This window comes from Sus scrofa, chromosome 17 (genome assembly GCF_054392235.1).
Source record: "Sus scrofa isolate SSC_HxYL_T2T_F1_AM1 chromosome 17, Sscrofa_HxYL_maternal_Yorkshire_Landrace_v2.0, whole genome shotgun sequence".
In the NCBI taxonomy this organism is placed as follows: Eukaryota; Metazoa; Chordata; class Mammalia; order Artiodactyla; family Suidae; genus Sus; species Sus scrofa.
The window spans coordinates 68371144-68387101 of NC_139399.1; the positions used below are offsets into that span (position 1 = coordinate 68371144).

At 49.5% G+C, this 15958-nt stretch overlaps 1 long non-coding RNA gene across 3 annotated transcripts in view; it reads left to right on the top strand.

The window, feature by feature from the left end:
- Positions 1-15958, top strand: part of LOC102161661 (uncharacterized) — a 509074-nt gene that overhangs the window by 458543 nt on the left and 34573 nt on the right. The window contains exons 11-12 of one of the 3 annotated variants that reach the window (XR_014832665.1): positions 7459-7538; positions 14100-15378. The exons of 1 other annotated variant lie outside the window; for it this stretch is intronic. This is a non-coding gene — a long non-coding RNA (uncharacterized LOC102161661). Of the gene's footprint in view, positions 1-7458; positions 7539-12441; positions 13632-14099; positions 15379-15958 lie in introns of those variants that run through there. One more of the 3 variants, XR_014832663.1, reaches the window with a different exon arrangement.

Below are 15958 nucleotides of genomic sequence, written 5' to 3' on the forward strand. Positions count from 1 at the left end.
TCGCCCCGGCTGCTCTGCCCACACCTCGCCCTCCCCCCACCTCGCGGTGCTGAGCTGAGTCAGAAGCCTGCTGGGTGGGGGTGGGGGATGCTGAGCTGAGTCAGAAGCTGTGCTGGGTGGGGGTGGGGATGCTGAGCTGAGTCAGAAGCCTGCTGGGTGGGGGTGGGGATGCTGAGCTGAGTCAGAAGCTGTGCTGGGTGGGGGTGGGGATGCTGAGCTGAGTCAGAAGCCTTGTTGGGTGGGGGTGGGGATGCTGAGCTGAGTCAGAAGCTGTGCTGGGTGGGGGTGGGGGAGGCGCGGAGGAAGAGGTGGGTCAGGATGGTTTCTATTCCTTTTGTCATTTTCTGGGGGCAAAACAAATTGCATTGCCATGGAAACTTCATTTTCCATCTATTTTTCAAGAAGTTTCTCAGCAGATTTAGAAACTGTACCAAGATAGGATCAGACAGAGGAACACAATTTAAACTGGGTTCAATGGAGTCTGATTTATAATCCTCAGTCCCTAGACTAGAGTGCGTATTAATAAACCATCTCGGGGAACCTAAGTTAACATTCCCAAACTTATCCCAGGTTGAATCAGCCACCATACATCACGGGACGTTAAGATTCCCCACGGCACTCGGGCTGCACGTTTGCTTTGCAGAAAGTCGGATAATATCAGGTCTGCAGGCTCATTTCTCAGTGGGTGAAGCTGCAGACGCCACGAGATGTCTCTGGGCTGAAAAAGCAGCGGGACGTACTGCTGGTTCCCAGGCTGCTGTTGGCTGAGAAGCGGCGGGGGTTATCTTGCCTTTTCCCCGCCACAGCCGCCCCGCCAGCAGGGCGGGGAATGGTCCCCTCTTAGAGTGCGCGTGCGGCACACACGGGACCCGGCACCCTCACACCAGCCTCCTCTCCGTCCTCGGGTTTTGATGATCGCGTAAACAGCGGTTTATGCAACTGCCCGGTTCTGTCATTCCCAGGTATTAGTCTTGGTTTACTAGCTCAGTAAGACAGGACGTGAAGTGCAGCGTTCACGTCCACACAGTCAGTTGGTCTCACCCGGCTCCACGAGGACTCCTGACCACACACGTAGCCTGATTTTCCACTTTCACCTGCGGCGGTAGAAGGGGCCGAAGGGAAGAAACTGTCTCTTTCCTCTTTTTCCTCTGTAAACAGTTCCGCCTTCCTCAAAGGGGATTGTTTTCGTTGACATGATCTTGGGACCACAGCACAAGGAGACCCCACGCCCGTTTTCTCACGTGGTGTGTGGGTGGCCCTGACCTGCCCCAGCCTCCGTCTTACCGTGTGTCAGGTGGAGATCTGCCTTACAGAATCTCTCAAGAAGGAAGGCTGCCAGGAGCAGTCAGTGTGAGCCCCCCAGCCTTCCCTCCCCCACGAAACGGACGTGGTCTCAAAATAAGAGGCGGTTCTTTCATTCGAACATGTTTCGATTAGGATAATCTGATGACATCGTCCGAAAGTCTTCCCGCGGTGCCTTCCCCCTAAGCTTTTTGCTCTAGAAGAGTTTTAGGTTTGTAGGAATATGGGGAAGATGATACCAGGAATTCCAGTAATGTACCCCTCCCCGTCCCCTCGAGTGGCAGCATCTGGCGTCAGTCGCCACAGTCTGTGCGCGCCGTCATGTGACACCTGTGCCTCGCTCGGATCCCCCCCTCCCCCGGCTTGTCTAGCATTGGTTTTCCCGACCCGGGTCAGGTCCACGACACTGCACGACGACGTTTAGCTGTCACATCTCCTCAGGGGACGCTTGGCTGTGAGTCGTCCTGGTGGTTGACCGCGACTGTTTTGAGGAGTGCCGGTTAGACACCCAGGGACTGTCCCTCACGTGGGCTTGTCGTGATGTTGTCGTGATCGTTGGTGTTGAAGGCCAGAGGTGAAGGGCCTTGCTCATCGCATCCCGCCAAGGGCGCTCACTCTCGGCTGGACTCGCTGCTGCTGATGTTGGCCCCGATCCCTTGGCTGAGGTCCTGCTGGCCAGATTCTCCAGGGTGGTTGCTCCTGCTCCCCTTTGCCACCACACGCGCTCTGGCCACACCTGAGGGGCCAGGAGGTAGGCTCCACCTCCTGGAGGCTGGATTATCTGCATGAGTGGTTCAGAATCCTGCTGCACAGGAGGTGTGTCTGTCCCGCCCCCTAAGTTGCAGGGATAGGTCTGTTTCTAACAGCGTGGACGTGCGGATATTTAGTGTGTGTTCTGAATATAGTCCCACACAACCATGTACTTACTTTATTTTTCCCAAACTGCCCCAGCTCCAGGAGTTCCTGTTGTGGCTCAGCACGTGAAGGACCCAACCTTGTCTCCCTGAGGATGTGGGTTCGATCCCTGCCCTTGCTCAGTGGTTCAGGATCCAGTGTTGCCTCAAGCTGCAGTGCTGCTTGCAGACGTGGCTCAGATCTGGTGTGGCCATGGCTGTGGCTGTGGCATAGGCTGGCACCTGCAGCTCCCATTGGACCACTAGCCTGGGAATTTCCATATGCTACAGATGTGGCCCTAAAAGGAAAAAAAATAATTGTTCGAGAGCTCTGGCTGATGGGTGACCATTCAGCCCCTGCGTCTCTCGGAAGGCACATCCCATAGCCCGTTGCTGAAGGATTATTTTTGTCTGGTTGGTGGGGAGTTTTAAGTGTCTAAGTCTCACTTTGTGGACCTAGAAGGTGCTCCAGCTCACCTCGTGCATTTCTTGCCCCAGCCCCAGAGTCAGCCCTGGGGAATAATCGTAGAAAGGTTGCTACACGGTCAGGCCATCAAGATGGCAGTTCTCTTGCTCTGACCAGCCCCTGCCCGATCACGGCCAGCCTCGCCTCCACCCCAGGCATAGGGCTGACCTTCCTATATTCTTGCACAGCCCCAGCTAGTGACTGCTTATCAAAGGGGCAGTGAGGAGTGAGCCAGGTTTCCCTGGTAGCTAATGCGCCAGCCTGATGTATTCCCCTAGAACTGGCTCACTTAGAAACTACACTGCTCTGTGCCTTGTCATCAGCACACGTCACAGGGTGGGTGTCCTGGAACCACTCGCCTAACTAAAGCCTCGGAGGGCGGCAGCTGGGTGATGTTTAGAGGAAAGTGCTTTATTATGAACTGGAACCATTGATTCCCTCTCTGCTTCTGTTGAAATAAAGGAAAGGGCCCCTGGAGTTGCTGAGCAACTTCCAAAGCAGTCCCGTCCCTTTTTAAATAACTTCCTGTGATGGGTGTACTACTTGGGGTTTTTAAGGCAATGAAAAACAGTGCATCGTTGCTTTTCTGTTGTCTGCGCACGTTGAAGCCAAAGTTTAAAATTGAGAAAGGGGGATAGAAAGACAAGTCTAAAGAAGGTCGCTCCAAAAATTAAGAGGAAAGAGACAAAATGCACCCAAACGTGATGTATCCTGGGTTTGAATACGTGTGGCAACTGCCAAAGCTTTGAGGTGTGAGGAGTCAGCCAGGATGAAAAAAAATCTCAAAAGGTGGAAGATCAACACAGAAGCAGGCGGATCGCTGGTAGTAGCGATGGATTTCTGTTTGTCCGTCTCTCCCCTCGTGGAAGGGCGAAGAAGCTGGAACTGACCACTCGTCTGCAGGAGAAGCCCGAGCAGGGAGAGGCCATAAAAAACACCCACATACAGAGCGCTGTCCACACCTAGTTCTTGAACTTGGTTCTTGAAAGAAAGCACCAACAGGGCCCCTGTTACCTGGCCGGGCACCGGGCCCCTGTTGCCGGGCCCAGGACGCCGGTGACCGGAGCACAGGGGTTACCCTCGTCGCAGCCCCATTTCTCCACCAGAAAATCCCCAGGAGCTAATGGGCGGAGGACGCAATTCACGAGGTCACTGCCTCTCTAGATGTCCCCTGGTCCTTTTCCCCATTAAGCACATAATACACTTTTGAGGCCCTTGAGAGTTTTCACATGTCCTGTGAAGGTTTAAAAGGGGGCCTTCCGGAAAGTCTGTTTCCTCCTCTTTGTGCTGCGAAACCGGGAAAGCAGGAAAGGGGGTCCTGGGGGCCTCCTGGGGCTGCCTGTCCAACGGGGAAACAGAGACCACTTCTAATCTGGCTGGATCAGAACTCGGAGCCTCGGAGCCCAGACCTCCCCTGAATTACAGAGTAAGACTGCGTTGCCCTGAAAACCTGTGGTGAGCAAAAATTCACCTAAAAGATGCTCAAACAAAGTGGGTCTCCCGCTGTCCCCCAGGCGGGCGTTCTGGTATTAGGGGATGGCAGATACAGAAAGCAGCAAGCAGTGTTTCTCCATCAGTGGTGGAAATGGACTCTCCCCAGGGAGGGCCCCCATCAACCAAACTCAAAATAATAGAAACTCCAAAGACGGGGCTACACCTGCTATTAAAGGGGTGCTGCCGTCTAATCCTCAGAGGAAGAGACGACGCACTGTCTATTTTCCTGTTTTCAGTTTTTTACGTTTTATGAGTACCGGTTATCCATCTTTATTTCAGACAAAGCAGAACATGTACCTCGCAAAAAGAAAGTCACCTGCAATCTTAAGGTGCAGATATAACCACAGTTGAACGCATGCAGCCTCTCCTTTCAAGGCCTTTTTCTCTGTTTATGGATATGTGTGTGTGTGTGTGTGTGTGTGTGTGTAGACATGTTTTCACAGTAAGGAGATAACAAGTTACACATTATTTTGTCATCTGTTATTTTGTGTTCCACCAGGAACTTTCCAGAACTCTGTCCTGTATTTCTGGGACAAAGCACGTGGCTGGCATGTAGCAAATTCCTCAGTAACATCTGTGGAATAAACTTGTCTTTGTTAATAAACATAACACTCCAGCATCGTCTCCATAACAGTAAAGTGACACACTGGATCTTATTTGATTGAGCCTTTCCCGGCACATGGTGTTTCCCTTCTGCTCACATCCAAGGGCATCTTAGGGTGTCTGTGGATAAGGATGTCTTTATCTCAGTCACTGAGTATTTTAATTTGTACTTGAAAAATTACAGAAGTAGCATAGAGACCCAATGATTTCATAAAATGTTATTTTTTGTAGGATTAGGCCTAAGCACTATCTAAGTTAAAAGTTTGAAGGGAAAAATCCGAGGTAAATCATAACTCGAGAAGTTCTCAGATTCCACAAAAATGATTGAAAAAATGGCACCTTGCCCGATAGCAGGTCAGGAGGCAGGTCAGGAGGCAGGTCAGGAGGCAGGTTAGGTTGCAGGTCAGGAGGCAGAAGCAGAATTCATTCAGCCGCCCAGCTCTTTGTCTACCTTACATGGCTTGATCATGTGCCTTTTGCTTTTTCTGCGAGGAGAACCTTCTGAGAGGTATCTCCCTGCACCTCACTGATTATTTCCCAAGGGAAGAATTGCGAGCCGTGGAAATATTGTGTCACATGGTTTGGATGTTTTAAAAGCTCTTGGTTTATAATGTCGGAAATCGCCCTTGGAATCTGAGCTTGTGTGCCTGTGCAGGCCCCCCAGCTGTGAGCCGGAGGACGGGTGGTGCTTTGTATTTTCAGAAGGTCTCTGTGCCAGGGAGAAACGGGCAGTGGGTGGGTTCTGTGCCCCCTGCCCCTCCCCCACAGCCCCACAGCCCCCTCCCCCAGCCCTCCAAGGTCTGCCCACCCCCATCATTCTCTCTCTCTCTTTCCTTGGGACTGCCCCCCCCATCTCTCTCCCTCTCTCTGGCTCTCAATTTCTCCTCCCTTCGTTTCTCCCCCTAGAGAGAGCTGTGTGTAAATTTTAAATTTAGAAAACAGTGCAGTGTTTGATATTTTAATATTGATCATTCAAATTAAAAGCCTCCTGGGCTGATATTTATATTACTAATGAGGCATTTCCTAAAAGGGTTTGCCTTTCCCTTTAGAAACTGCCACTGAGAAGGGGGGCTAGGAGAACCCCCAGGAGAGCCCCTCAGCCAGCCTGACAACTGGCCTTTATTCCTCCAACCACTGCCCTCAGGCAGGAGGCAGCCCGTTCTGGCATCTCTGCCTGACCTTTGTCACTTGAGGCGTTGCCCTCACCTCCCATGCCCTGTCCACCTGGGCCACAGCCAGGGCCCTCATCTCCAACCTGCAGCCCTCGGACCCCCTGGGGTTAAGCAAAACTGGAGACCATGGGCCAGCAGCCTCCAAGCAGGACATTTGTTTACTGTAACCACAGACTCTGTCTTCATGTCCTGAGGGATCCACCTTTATTACTTACCAGATTTGTTTTAAAAGAAAAATGCAGAATTCCCTTTGTGGCTCAGCGGTAATGAACCCGACTAGTGTCCATGAGGACAAGGGTTGGATCCCTGGCCTCGCTCAGTGGGTTAAGGATCCCGCATTGCTGTGGCTGTGGTGTAGGCCAGCAGCTGCAGCTCCAATTTGACCCCTAGTCTGGGAACTTCCATATTTTACAGGTGCAGCCCTAAAAAGCAATAACTAACTAAATAAATAAATAAAGCATATATCTCCTCTAAGTTAAAATCATCATCAACTGTAATAAGAAGGTAACCACACATGATAAAAACCATGAAAATAACATTCTCACAACCTTGCTCGATGCCCCGGGGGGCCCCCAAGGCTGCAGCCCTCTGTCCACTTTGTAGGAGATTAGCAGGAAGGCCTGAGGCCTGGTAAAGATGTGGCGGTGTCCAGGGGTGACCCCCACGCTAGCCCGGCAGCCAGGGCCCCAATCCCATCACATGGGCTCATCCCACGAGATCCCAAGTTGTATCAGCTCCTCCCTGGCATCCTGGCCCCCTGCTCCCAACTGCGCAGCCGGAGGTTTCTCTCACCTAATATCTATTCCGAGTTGGAGTCTGCACCCCTGGACCATAGCCTGTTCCAGGCCTTAGCCCAGCACGGGGAGCAGAGCGTGTGCTTGGCGCACACAAGTAAGCGCATGAAGTCAAAGCCATCAACCTGGTACCGGCAGGTGTACAGAGACCTTGCAACCAAGAGAAATGCCAGCATCTGTGATGTTGCTGGCTCTCCTTTCTGGAGCAGAATATAAAACCAGGAGACAGAATTAGCCAGGTTCAAGCTCATTGCTCAGTTATTGCTCATAAATGAATTGCTGGTTTTGGCCACACTCAGCCTCATGTGATGCCCTGGGCTGCCCAGTCCAGTTTCTGGGGAGCGACCCAAACTCTCCCAGCCTTTCACGGGATCCTCCAACATTAGGCCCGCCCAGATCTCATTGAATGATTCGTGGGAGCCTCCAGAGAGGGTCACGGCTACCCATGTAAGAGAATCAGCAAACAGAGCTTGGAGAAAAAGGCATCTGTGTATTCCTGTCCATGCATCCCGGCTGCAAAAGGAGGAAGATAAACTCGTTTCCGTTTACCTCAAGGCGTGCAATAAAGTACCCAGGCATCAGGTTCACCCTTCAGGGCATGAAAAAAATCAAATTCTGGCTCATTCATGTCAGTTTCCCTTAAAGTTTGCCAGGAAGAAGCATGGCGGCCCCTGCTGATCCGATTACCTCATCTTCTGCTCTTCATCGGTATTAAAAATGTTTTCTTCCATCAGCTCATGTTGCAAAGGAGAGCAGCACGGGCGAGAAAGAAGACCTCGGAACACAAAGAAATCCACTGCAGTGAAACATGGAGGTGTGGGGGTTGTTTTCTCAGAAAGCATGTATTTGTCTTAAACACGTGAGTGTGTGTGTGTGTGTGTGTGTGTGTGTGTGTGTGGTTTCAACACGTTACTTCCCTTTCTGTTAAAGATGCTACTAACATGGGGGCGGGGCGGGGGCAAGCGTGGGAAATGAGAAATGGTAGAGTAACTGCCGCTTTGCTTTTGTCCTCATGAATATGAAATTCTCCTCTTGATCAAGAGAAAAATAATTAGACAAGGTCTCAGGAGACCTGAATCCTCAGCCTGGCTCTCTCTAAATAGCTAGTTGGCCCGAAGCAAGTCCCTTAATTGTTCAGAATTTTTGTTAAATAGTACAGAACAACTTTTAATATAGGGACCCAAATAGACTTGTTACTGTTTAACTTAGATTCAAAAGACGTTTATTGATTCATATGAAAAAGTTACTCTATTACATTCTCCTATTAACCACCTTAACGACGGCATTGCTTTTACTCCCTGGCTCTGCAGTGGTGTCCAGTCGACACCACTGTTACAGCACAAAGATCTCTCACACCTTTTCCCGAAACTGCCCTTGGAGCCTCAGGGTCCCTTGGGGCCACCCGCGTCCTGTGTCCTAAGACCTGGCTGATCTATCAACCCCTCCCGTTTAATTCTCTGTGGCTCTGATTTTCCCGTACGGGTCTGTTTGGGAAAGTGACGCCTGTCCCACTGCTCAGTTTTAGAAACAGTCGTCTGCTGTCAGTAGTGCTTGTCAACTTCAGTTTAATGGTGCTTAAATTTGCAGCCTGATTCTGGATAATAGTGAGTCTGAAATTGAAAGCAGGGAAGTCAAAACATTATTAATGTGTAATCACTGCCACACACACACGCTCAAAAGGGGCACAGGTAAAGGACTCAAATCCTCCTCAATTTTCCAAACAGAAAGCACTGCCTTATTTCTCTGTGATCCCGAGACTTGTCATTTATTCATGACCAAGCATCAGGTAAGGGGCTCCCTCTCCCTGCAATTGCTTGTTTCCAAGAGTTGCAAGAGCTCCAGTGAAGACCACTGGGTGCTTGCTTTCCGGGGCCAAGAGCTGAAACGAAAGCAAGAGAAAGAGAGACGCGTGATCTTGCTGGATTATTTATGTTGTTCGAGCTAACCTCAAGACTCTAACCTCAGGACTCCAACCACCTTCCATCCCAGCTTCCAAAGGGGGGAGAGAGAATTCGAGCTGGGGAGGAGAGGACTGTGGTTCGTGCCACCTGATGGGAGCCGCACCACAAAGAGCTCTATTTCCCAGCCTCTGCCTAAGGCACCGCGAGCTCCCCTTGGGCCTTCTGCCCCGCTCCTGGCTGAAGCCTTAGCATTGAAAATTCTGTTTGGTGTTCTATTTCAGAACAGAGCCATATCTGCAGTAGCTCCCCGGTGTCCCCCTGCTCTTTGCAATTTTACAAGATACAAAATAGTGCGTGCACAGTCCCCATAGCTCTAATTTCCAACCACAACAAAAAACAAACTACAAACTCTCACTCCAGCTCACTCTACCTCTTTTTCTAAAAATACGTTTACAGGAAAAAAAATTTGCTCTCTATCTCCGTGTTAGTCTGAAAGGACGTCCCTTTCCTAACATCCCCCTGGAATGCCAACCTACTATTCATCTTTTTAGAGCAAAGTCGTGAACGATTCCCCTATGCTTCCAGGAATCGTGGCCTCCCAAGGGAAGGTATGCAGTAGAAGCAGCTGGTCACCCTAGGTGGCTGATGGAGTTTCTCCCACGGGCGGAGGTGGTGCTGGCCCAGGAAGCGTGGGGTTGGGAGGAGGGGCAGGGTCAGAGCTGGGCTGCGTGACCTAAACAAGCCCTTGATGGGAGCCCGAGTGGTGTCGCGTGGGTTCACCGGCTGGGACAGGTAGGGAGGTACCTCGAGTTCATCCAGAAACCTCTCCTGCCCAAAGTGGGACTTTCACTCCCATTTCTTCATCTGGCATGTATTCCGTGATCATTCTTTGAGTGCCTCCTACGTGCTCGTGTTGAGCGAGACCCTGGGTACACGGCAGTAGTTGACACGGGCGGGCCTTGGTCCCCGGAGACTGATGAGTAGAAGGACTGAGAATGCACAGCCTCAGCAAAAAGATGACAATGACTGCACAATGGCCACCAGCTCGCCTGGGCATTTTCTCCAGGCGTGGTCCTGAGACCTTCACCTGTGTGAACGCGCCTGGAACCCACAACCACCGCCAGGCAGGGCTGTGTCCCTCTGCGTTAGTGAGGATGCCTCGGACAGGGAGGCTGCCAGGTTTTCCCAAGCCCACCCTGGCGCCACGTGGGAGAGCCACCTCTGACCCCTGACCTGCCTCCCTCTGTGGACGGCCCGCGGCAGTGGGAGGAAACCAGCGCGGCAGGGGTTTTAACCCTTCCCCCGGTGTGTTCATCTCCATTAGCCACATTATTCCCTAGAAATATGAAGAGCCTTGTGGGACTTCGAGGCGTCTCCAAGGAAATAAAACTCAAAAAGCCTCTGGCCAAGATAAGAATTGCCAGACCCTTATCAGCCCTTGTGTCTCACTGTCCTTGTTACAGGTTTTCCAGGACCTGTCCACCCCACCAACCTGGCCTCTCCTTCCTTCCCCACTAGGAAGGGTAGGTAGCCCACTCCTTACCCTGCTCCTATAGGGGCAACATATGCAATCAGAAGACTGCATCCTTCCCCACCCAATCGGCAGGTCAGCAGGTGTAAGGCGAGACGGCTCCTCACACTCCTTTGTCTTTGGGTTGAAAAAGCAGACACGCCCCTGCGCCCTGAGCCAGCTCTCCCGATCGTCAGGAAGTCGGCCCACTGTTAACATCTTGCCTCCATAAACTTATCTTTTCTACATCTTGGTTTAAATCCGGAATGTTCTTTTTCCACCCAAGTGCAGAGACCCCAGCACCCACCAAGAGCCAGGCCATTATGGGTACATGGACGTGAAAATGCACACGCTTAAACACAAGTGTGTTTATAAACACGATATCTACTAAATCAGAGTGAGAGAGACACGGTCAGGAGTTCACATGTTTTGTAGATTCCTCTGGAGAAATGAACGTTTCCAGGAACATGGGGACAAAGCATAATTCTGTGACCTAGACCAGTGGTTCTCACTCCGTGGGGGCAACTTTACCCCCCCAGGGGCTCGTTGCCTCTGTCCACAGACATGTTTGGTTGTTGTGACTGGGGAGGGGGCAGAGACCAGGGGTGTGGCTAAACATCCCGCAATGCCCAAAACAACCCACCCAGCAAAGACGCACCCTGTCCAAGATGTCAGTGGTTGAGGCCATTGTCTTGACCCAGAACCAAGCTGCGAGCACGCGCTATGCCAAGCACGGGGCAGGTTCACCAGACTGACCTGGTCGCTCCTGTTTTGCTTGAACTTTTCCCCCTCATCGAACGTAAGATCAGAAGAGCACAGAAGCTGCTTGCTCCCTGGCCCCTTAGTTTCCAGATCCACTGCCTGGTTCTGCTGGTGGCCTTACAAAAGGGCCTCCTTCCTGCTGAGCCCTAAGCTCCGGGCCCTCGTCCATCGACCCAGAGCTGAGCAGATACATCCTCCAAAGCAGTGAAAGAGATTGACTGCCGGTTAGAAGGCACCCCGGTATCAGCTGATCTGAAATTCAGTGGGAGACACTGTGTTAGGCTGTGTTGTGTTAAGCAAGCAAAATGTAAAACCTTCATGTCCTTAGTGACTGATTAATGACCTTCTAAAGGACCCTGCTAAATGGGACAATTGAAGTTTACGAGAGGAATTAAGAGCTTTGCAAGGCTGCAAGGCGGTTCACGTATCAAAATGGCTTAGACAAGATTTCAGCTCAATGGTTGCCCCTTACACCTTAACTACTGTCAAATCGCATCCAACAACCCCAAGAAGACTATTTTAGGCTCATCAGCAAAATGCCACCCTGAACTTTGAGCAGCCATTATAGGCGTAACGGATACTGGCCAGAGAGGATTTGGACTGAACTCCTCCGTGAGCTTCGATCCTCACACGGCCGGCGCCCGGCAGATCCCTTGCTTGCCTTGGCGTTACAGGTATTTGCCGTTCCCGTTAGCATTTTCCAGATAAAAGTCACTCTCGGGAAAGGGTAAAGGCTGGCTCGCTCAAGCGATGAGACACTTTGTTCCAGGAAGGTTTCCTTTGAAACAGCAATTACTTGACTTGCACCAGGTAATTTAGGGAAGCGGCGCTGAAACCACCACAGCGCTTTGAACAGACACCTCACCCCAAGTGTGTTATTGCCCTGCTTTTTTCTTCCTGTGGCTTTTCTGTTTGATGAAAATGCTCGGGTTCCTTCCGAGGCTGCCTGGCCTCTCTGCTGCTCGGTGCAACCATCAAGGCTGTGGGCTCAGCCTCATCCGGGCAGAGCCGGGGTCCGTGCTCCGGGGCTTCCCCAGACACAAATATCCTACCCCTACCTGGACCCAGCCCTGCTCCTGGCTGCCAGCGGGAGAGAGAGAAGATTAAACACTCCTTCAGACACATTTGCCTCAGGGGTCTGTTTTTAAAAGCACCACATGCCAAGGACATCATGGAATTTGATCTCTCCCCTCGGTATGATAAAAGTGAGTGAACGGACTTCTGATTGCTTATGATGGCAAGATTTTCATTTTTTAAATTCATGGACCGCTCAGGAGGGTTGAGAATCAGGCTGGATTCCAATATTTATCTTCACTGGTGGCCCCTGAGTCTGAACCCATCAGCCAGGAACTGCAAACGCAGTCTGCCTTCTTCTGCCCCCGCCCGGTCCAGGGCCAGCCTCGGCTCCAGAGGAAGCAGAGTCCTCCCTGGATGCCCTGACTCTCCTTCACAGGAACGTTTCGAGAGCAAAGGCAAACACTGGGCTCGGAGCTCCCAGGGCTCCTGCAGATTGTTTTTGACCGTTTCTCTCCTCTCCCGCCCAGAACTTGCTGGCTCCATCGGACCCTTCCTCACGTGTTGTGGTTCTCCGAGTCCTTTGGATGAAGAGACCTTTGCAGAGTAAGGGAAGAGCTTCACGACATTGCTCTTGGCACGATTTCATGGATGCGACACCAAAAGCACAGGCAGCAAAGGCACACAGAGAAGTGTGACTACATCAAAGTAAAGTCTCCCGCACAGCAGATGAAACCATCCACAGGGCGGAGAGTGACGTAGAGCGGGAGACGTATCTGTCCCCCACACATCAGATAAGGGTGCACTTCCGAAATGCGGACGGAACTTCTGCCGCTCATTAGCAATAATGAGAATCGTAATAGTGACAGGCTACAGTTTTGAATGCGATTTCTCCGAGAAGACACCCAGAGGCCAAGTTCATGAAAAGATTTCCATCACCACTGAGCATCGGGGAAACGAATTCAGAGCCAAATGAGGCATCGCCTCACCCCTGTCAGGATGGCTCTGCTGGCAAAACCAAGAAGCGGCGAGTGCTGGTGCGGACGTGAGGCAACGGGCGCCCTCGCGCTCTGTTCGGGGAAACGTAAGACAGTGCCACCACCATGGAAAACAGCATGGAAGCTCCCCCCAAAACGTCAAAGTAGAACTGCCACACGACCCAGCCATTCCCTTTCTGGGTATTTATCAAACGTGTTGAAATCAGGACCTCAGAGAGATACTAGCCCCCCAGTGCTCATTTCAACAGTAGACACAGTGGCCAACGCGTGGTAACAGCCTGAGTGCCCATCAGTAGATAAATGGATAAAGACGATGTGGTATGTGTATATGATAGAATTGTATTCAGCCTTGAAAAAGAGGGACATTCTGCTTTTTGTGACAGCATGGGTGAATGTGGAGGACAGTGTGCTGAGTGAAATAAGCCAGTCACAGAAGGACAGATACTGAGTGATTCCACGAACACAAGTGTCTAAAATCGTCACACTTGTAGAGTCAGAGAGCAGAATGTTAGTTTCCAGGGGCTGGGGGTGAGAGGGGAGCGGGAACTTGCTAATCGAGGGGCATAAAATTTCAGTTACACAAAATGAATGCATTGTAGAGATGGGCCATATAATATCATGCCTATAGTAACAATACTATCACATACCCTTGCACATGGGGTAAGAGAATAGATCGCATCTTAAGTGTTCTTACCACAATAAAATTAAACAAAAATTGAAAATGGCCTTAGCGTCCTCATTTGCATAATTGTGGTAATAATGTCTATCTCGTGCAGTTGTGAGAATTAAATAAAACTGCAAGGATCTTGCAAATGGCTCTGGAATTTCAGGGTGGGAATTTGGGGTTGGACTCTGAGGGGAGGAAGACAGAGAGGGTGTGAAAGAGGATTTGCTCAAAAGTGGCAGTTGCAGAGCAAGTGCATTATTTTATAAGGTTTAAACTAGCCATTTGTTAGGGTGTCATTGTGTTCTAATGAGGCTTTCCTTTGCAATTATGTCGTAAGATTGAAAAAATCATCGTGCACGTTGGAGACTACACTCATGATTATTATTATTAGTTTTCTTTGTAGTGACTGGGAAATGACCTACGAGCATCAGGGGGCATCCCACAATCCCATACTCCGTCCATCACTCCTTAGCGCTTCCTCTGAAAAAGACTTCGTTCTTTTGTTGTTGTTTTAACTTTTTAGTTTGAAATCATTTGGGACTTACGCAAGCTTTGCAGCTGCACAGAATATGCCTTTACCATACCGGGCCAGCTGCCCTAAGAGGCACGTCTTACACAACCGTGGTGCATTGATCACAACTAAGGGGTTGACGTGGATACAACACTATTAAGCTGCAGACGGTCCTCAGTTTCACCAGATTTTCCACTGGTCCCTCTTTCTGTTCCACAGTCTCAGCCCAGGTAAGTCTTTGCATTTAGTTGCCGTGATCCTTAAGTCACCTCTGGGCTATGGAAGCGTCTCAGTTTTTCCTTATCTTATTTTATTTTTTTTGTGTATCTCAAGTTAGGTTTATCTGACATTTTCTCATGATGAGACCAGGCTTGCATGTTTGACTTTCGTATTTTATTTACTCTCATGTCCAGGGGCCTTTGCATACCCCATGACTAGTCTCAGGGTTTGGGGTGTTTCGAGTCCGTTTTTAAGGATTTTCCACACAGACAGTCAGGCCTTCTGTGAGCAAAAGCGGTTGTACTTCTTCATTCACAGTTTGTATGGCTTCTATTTCCTTTCCTCCTCTTTCTGCACGAGCCAGGATTTCCAGTGCATGTTGGTGAGAGTGGATATCCTTGCCTTGTTTCTAATCCCAATAGGGAAAGCTTCTCATTTCCCACCATTAAGTCTTATGTCTGGGGAGACAATTCCTTTATTTATGGGTTTTAAAGATGTGTTCCACTCTTTTCTGGCCTCCGTGATTTCTAATGAAAAATCCCATTCCTGAAGTTCCTGTGTGGCTAGGTGGGTTAAGAACCTGACATGGTGTCTATGATGATGTGCATTCAATCCCTGGTCTTGCTCATGGGATTAGGATCCAGCCTTGCTGCGAGCTGCAGTGTAGGTCACAGACGCAGTGTGGGTCACCGTGTGGCTGTGGCTGTGGCTGTGGCTATGGTGTAGGCTGGCAGCTGTAGCTCCAATTCGACCTGGGAACCTCCAAATGCTGCAGGTGTGGCCCTAAAAAGAAAAAATAAATCCTAGTCCTCAAACTGTTTTCTTGATTTTTTTCTTTGTCTTTATTTTTTACTTTGACTAAGGTGTACCTATGAGGTTTTGTTTTATTTTGATTTGATTTTTTTCTCTTTTTTTCAGTTTATCTTGTTTGGATTGTTTTAGTTTCTTTGACCTACAGATTCATGTCTTTCATCAGATTTAAGATGTGTTCTGCTATTACTTATTTAATTTTTTTCTGCATTAATCTCTTTCTCTTATCCTTCTCATACAGACAAAAAAAAAAAAAAAAAAAGTTAGACCTTTTGATATAACCCAATAGGTGCTGCTCATTTTTATTAAATTTTTTTCTGGGTTCTTCAGATTGGATTTTTTTTTTTTCTTGGTCTAGCTTCAAATCCAATAAATTTTTTTGCATCTTCATTTTAATATTACACTCGTCCAGTGAGTTTAATTTCAGATATTAAATTTTCACTTCTGACATTTCCATTTGAGTCTTCTTTACACCATTTGTTTCCCTTCTGAAAAATTCTGTATTTCTCTTCACTCCCAGTGTCTTCACCTTTATTTTAAGGAATACAGTTCCAATAATTGATTTATCTGATCGTTTCAAAGTTTGGAATCTTGCTGGTTATTTTCTCCTTGCCAGTTGGCCACATTTTCCTTGGCTTTGCATTTTGGGCTGTTTTGGATTTTATTCTGAACATTTTGCCTGTTATGCGTGACACCTGTTACCATCCTCCTGATAAGGCTTATTGTGCTTTGTGTCTTTTTGCCAGGCAGTCAACCCAGTTGGGCTCAGACCATGAGTTCTATGCCATATTCTGTAAGTTATGTCAGAGGTAGTTACAGTGAGTTTAGTTTTAAAGGCCTAA